Consider the following 6,123-nt stretch of genomic DNA (forward strand, 5'->3'; position numbering starts at 1 on the left):
CAGTAAAATATATTTGAACATAAAAATATATTTTTAAAACTCTTGTGGGGAAGTAGAGTGAAAATACAAACTCATAGAAAAAATAATGTAAATTTCGATAAAAATGGATGATGATGAGTATTCAATTTCTATGGAATTTGATTTGATTATATGCATCTTAACCCTTTTTATTTTGAAATATTCATATTTACTTTAACCAGAAATTACATCTTTTGCAACTAATTTTAGGACAAAAAATTTTACACATCAACTTAAAAATTATTTGGGGGGTATGTCAGCAAAATGTATAAAGACCATTGCCTTATGCCTTCAGCTTACCACTGAGATCAACTTCGGATATGGTTATCCTCCTCGGACAAGAAGTCAGAGGTCAGTTAGGGCAATTGTGCTCGCATCTTCATAAGGTCTCTTCTCCCTTTTGTGGAATCTCCTGGGGTCACTGGTATAGATTTTGTTCCCTTGAATGTCCTGAATGGGTCAAAACAACATATCACTAAATCAGCTCCAAGGCTGTTTTGTACCCAAGGCTATAATTGAAAACCTGCTCTATTGCTGTCTCAAATTATGTCCCCCTACCTTTTTCAACATTAATAGAAGTACCTAAAAGAAGATCAAATGATAACTAAAAATACTCTAAAAATTAAAAGCCAAAAAGATGTGCTCAATTTGATTATGACCCCCTCCCAATATGAATTTTCCAGGGAGAAATGAAAAGTTCAGATACTAAATTACCTAAATTACCCTGGCAGTGAACTTAGCTCCTAAAACTGAAAAAAACAAAAAAACAAAAAAACCTCCCCCAAAGGGCCCATCCTGTTAAGCTTACCCAAGCATCCCCTGGCATGGGCAGGCCCCTGTGAAATTTAAGATATGAAGCAGTAGAGTAGAAAGCACACTTTCTGTGGGAGGCCTGACTCCCATGGGAAAGGGGAAAGGGAGAAGGTGGGCTGCATGTGCCAAACTTACATATCAGGAAACTTGTTAGTAGCACTGGAATAGAGTATTGAGAGTTAAGATCATGGCACCCACTCCATACTTCAAGAAACATCTGATGCAGGAAAGAAGTATTTCCCCCTAAAATAAAGAAATAGAACAGAATTATAAGAAACAATCTCTCTTATTTAAGAAATATTTATTGAGCTCAAATTTCTGAGCTAGATTTGCTGGGAGATTCATAAGTGAATCAGAACTGGATGCTGCCTACCAACCAACCACTAACATTTGTAACAGACACGTATATGTCAATGCCACATATTTTAGGTTTTTGCTGCAATAGTGCCCTACTTCCAGTACCAGTTTTTGTATTAGTGTAGATTAGGTTTTGTTTGCTAGCAAACAGCTCTAAACATCTCAGTGGTTTAGAACAGCAGAGATGTATTTCTCATTCATACGACTGTGTCTGTCACCTAAAGGCTCTTTTCTACTTTGTCCTGAATCTAGGACCCTCACTGAGGTAAGCAACCACCATATGAAACATTGTCGGGGTGACAGATTAAAGAAGGCCACAAATTCTTTATCACTCTTCTCCCCAGTCTCCATTCAAGAGGTGGAGTTTATTTCTCTTCCCCTTGAAACTGAGCTGGCCCTGTGACTGCTTTAACCAATAGAATGTGTTATTTCTAGGCCTAAGACTTACAAGACCTGGAAGCTTTTGCACTTTTGAGAGTCCTGAACTACTAAGAAATTAGGTTACTCTGCTGGAGAAGCCATTGTGAAGCAAGGCCCTGGGATAACACTGGGAAGAAGAAAGCCTTGGCTATTCTCGCATCCAGTCAAGCTTCCTAATTACTCCAGCTCCAGAAAATACCTGGCTGGAACCACGAGACCCCAAGCAAGTTAAGACAGCTGCCCATGAGCCCATTCAATCCACAAAACCATTAGTGATAATAAAAGTTACTCTTTTCTTAATGTTTATTTATTTTTGAGAGAGAGAGAGACAGAGCATGAGCATGAGCATGAGCGGAGGAGGGCCAGAGACAGAGGGAGACACTGAATCTGAAGCAGGCTCCAGGCTCTGAGCTGTGAACAACAGAGCCCAACACGGTGCTTGAACTCGTGAGCCTTGAGATCATGACCTGAGCCAAAGTTGGACACTTAACTGACTGAGCCACCCAGGTGCCCCAAACCAGTTACTATTTTAAGTCACTAAGATTTGGAGTGGTTTGTTATACAGCAATAACTAAAACATTCCATCATTTTGCCAAAAGGAAAGAGGGCATGAGACATTATGCATTCTTTTCTTAAGTTTATTTATTTTGAGAGAGAGAGAGGGAGAGCATGAGCAGGGGAGGGGAAGAGAGAGAAGGAGAGAGAATCCTAAGCAGGCTCTATGCTGTCAGCACAGAGCCCGATGCAGGGCTCAAACTCACAAACCGTGAGATCATGCCCTGAACTGAAACCAAGAGTTGGACGCTAATCAACTGAACCACCCCGGAATCTCCCTTTAAAAAGAAAAAAAAAATTTAGAAATTGTGCATTCTTTAAGCTTTTACTTGGAAGTGATACAGACCACTTCCAATCACATTTCATTGGCCACACTGAGTTCAAAGGAATAGGGAAATGCAAGTCTGCTATGTGTGTGGGAAAAGAAAGGGAAATATTTGGTGGCCAGTACTATTACCTCCCAGAGAGAGGTCAGGGTTGGAGAGGTACATCTTCCATAGAGATGAGAAGTAAATCACTAAGTAGATAAAATGTCAAGGAAAAAAGAGTAACAAGAGGAGAAAAGAACACAGATAATGACAGATGCTTATAGATGACCTCTAGGTGAAGCAGGGGTGGATTATAAGGAGGAAAAGGGAGGTGGAAAAGACTCAGAAAAGGAGTATCTACAGATGCAAAAGGAGACACGTAGGGATCCAAAGCAGAGTTTCAGTAACAAAATGGTCAAGAAGAGCATAAAATAAAATGGATAGTATAGGGAAGAAATTGGTAGAAATTCAGAGAAAGAGATCATTGTGGGCTGATACAGCCTGGGACAGAGGCAGAATTAGAGAAGGAATTGGAAGGTAACAGAATTTGGGTGGAGAAAGGATTAAGAAGGGCACTCTCAATGAGGAAATAGAATGAGTAAAGTCTTGGAGTGGGGAATGAATTTAGCAATGGGGAGGATGCAGATTAGGTATTGTAAAAGGAAATGCATCGAAGTAATAGAAGTTATGTGTAAAGATTAGGTTTGCTGCAGAAGGGGAGGAAGCAAAGCCATTTGTGGATTTATAGATGACTTTGAGTGCCAACTGAGATTTCTGAGTTGTTTCCTTTAAATAGCTGAGTGCCACTGGAGATAGGGTGTCCAAGTTAAGAAAATCAGTATACAGGACTAGTGCCTTCATGTGGAACAAAGAAGGGAAAGAAGAGCAGAAAGTTACTACAGTATTCAAAGCAGGAATATCCTACTGTGAGGGATTATTACCTGGCAGAGAGAAAGAACTGCCTTCTCAACCAATTCAGGGGGCTTAGAATGAGAATAAGTTGCTCAGAAAAAAACTTTAGACTGGGGGCGGGGGGGTGGGCTTCAAGTGTGGAGAAGTTGAGATATTTATTTTATCAAGGATATAGAAGAAAATGTTTGACATTTTACTCTCATGGCAAACAATGTTGGTTACCTACCCAACATTCCCCACTCTATTTTCTTGACAACTTCAATACTGCTCAATTCATCTCTTCCTTTCAAACCAATCAGGGAAAAGAAACATACATGTGTATAATTCAGCTCCAAGGTAAATCCTGATGGTTTAAACCACTTGGTTTAACCACTCAACTAACTTCTTTCTAGGGGAGGAAAGAAGATTGGTTTTTTTTGATGCCCCAATGTCAGGGGTGTGCTACTGTCATTTAGTGGGAAGGGGCCATAGATACTAAGTGTCCAGCAATGCATGCCACAATCCTGCATAAAACCTGCCAAAAGTCAGATAAACACTAACCAGATATGGTAATCCCAAGCTCCTTGTCAGTTACTGTTTAGGGAATAGTTAGTGACCCAGTTCGGTCAATAACATACAAGGAGTGGCCTGCTATGCAGCTTCTCAGGTGGTTTCTTCCTGCTTATTGAGCTCATCCCAATTGTATCTATCTTCTCTCCCAAGCATCTCATCCCAAGCATCCATCTTCTCTCCAAAACCAGTTTCTTCCCAATCATCCTGTTTCCATCATTGGCATTTCCTGTTACCGACTCCTAAAGCAGTTATGACATCTAACCATTAACCTCAGGATGACCACTCAGATTTGCCTGGGACAATCTAATTTTAATCCTGTTCTCCCAGTGTATAGTGCCACCTTTCAGTTCCAAAAATATTTTAGATTGGAGACTAGACCATATGGTCACTTACTTTTCCCAATTAAATCCTGTTCATTCTGCCCCAAGAAAGTACAGGGGTGAGCAAACTATGGCCTATAGACTCTTTTTGTATCTCTGTAGATCAAAAAATGGCTTTTACAGGTTTAAAGAGTTGAAAAAAAATAGTATTTCATGACACCTAAAATGTCAGTGTCCATAAATAAAGTTTTACTGGAACACAATCATGCTCATTCCTCTAAGCATCTTTTAGGTTGCTTTCTTACTATAAGACAGTTGAGTAATTATGAAAGACAGGCCTAAAATATGTTTGGCTCTTCATAGAAAAGCTTGCAGACCCCTGCCCTAATGCCACTTAGTTCTAAGTTTCCTCATTTCTTGCACTAATACCATAGCCTACTAACTTGTTTTCCATGCTTTTCCTACTCGTCTTTAATACATCCGGTAGATAATCTAGAGAAGTTTTATCCGGTCATTTGCCCCTTCAAACTCTTCAATGGCTCCTCCAAAACGGGCAGTATAAATCCAAGCCTATCTGTTGACTTAAGACTAACAACCTAATTTTCCAGATTTTGCTCCTGATTACTGAAGCGAAAATGGAACACTAGCCGTTTCCCTAATAAGTACTTTAGTTCGTATCATATGCCCCCACTGCTTTTCGGGTCTCTCCTCCATCGCCCCTGTTCCTCAAGATTAAACGAAAATTGTTACTCCCTTAATACACCTTCACTCATTTATCACACCGATTGTTCACAGCAAGTAGTTCTTGGGAGTGGGCGTGGGGGAACTCCGTGACACAAAGACAACAGACTAGGACACGAGACAGCAAGTCAAAGGAGTTGAGTGCTTGAGGTAAAGAGCCCAGAATAAGGCTTCAGAGGTGAATTTATACCAGATTTTTAAAGGACTTGAGAGGCTAAAAGACTGTGAAAGACTTAGGGAGATTAAAAAAAAAAAAATGTAAATAAAGCTGAATGAGCGAATCAAAGGACCACCTCATTCTAGCCACTTCCCAACCGCCACGGACTATGATTTAAGCGATAACACCTTTAGTCTGAAACCTGAAAGAAAATTCTACAAGCGAAGTCTTGACCAAAACCACTCTTGAGTGGCTGCTCCGTGCTAGCGCAGGCAGCGAGTAGATTCCGGATGCCAAATAACCGTAGGGCGGGCACTGTGCACTCTTTACGCGACAAGAAGACTCCAGTTCGTCGCCAAAACTTTTGGGCGGTAGCTTGTCTGCGCGCCCACGCTCCCAGCTTCCGGAAAGGCGCGCCGGCGCCACGGGGGAAAAAAGGACGCCCCTCAATAGTTTGCGCCAGCAGTTAAAACTAAGTCGTGGCCTCCCACAAGCCACCAACCTGCGCCCTCGAAAAGGCGACCCAGCCAGGCTCCCGCCTCCGCAGCCGCCTAGGCGCACGTGAAGTCCCTAGCGGAGCAAAAGCGAAGAGGCGGGAGTTCGCGGACACGAACTTGCACCTGGGAAAGGAAGCGATTCCAGAGCGCACGCGCACTGCGAGGGGACTGGGCGGAGCCTGCCTCCCGGAGGAGTTGCAAAGGAAAGGAGAGCGCGTGGCGCTCCGGAACTCGCGCACGCGCCGTAGTCTCACTCGGCCTGTGCGCGCGCGCGGCCGGCGCTGTATCTTTTCTTCAAGCCCGCCCCCCTCTTCCATTTCAGCCAGGGTAGGCGACGAGCGAAAGCAGGGAAGTGTGGGGCGAGGTGGGCGGGGCGTCGCACGCGAGCGCGGTCTGCAAAAGAAGGGAGGAGGAGGGAGAGATCCAAGACAACGTTACCCCGTCAACACCCAATCGAGAGCAAGCCTGACCCC

Source organism: Acinonyx jubatus, chromosome B1, assembly GCF_027475565.1.
Source record: "Acinonyx jubatus isolate Ajub_Pintada_27869175 chromosome B1, VMU_Ajub_asm_v1.0, whole genome shotgun sequence".
In the NCBI taxonomy this organism is placed as follows: Eukaryota; Metazoa; Chordata; class Mammalia; order Carnivora; family Felidae; genus Acinonyx; species Acinonyx jubatus.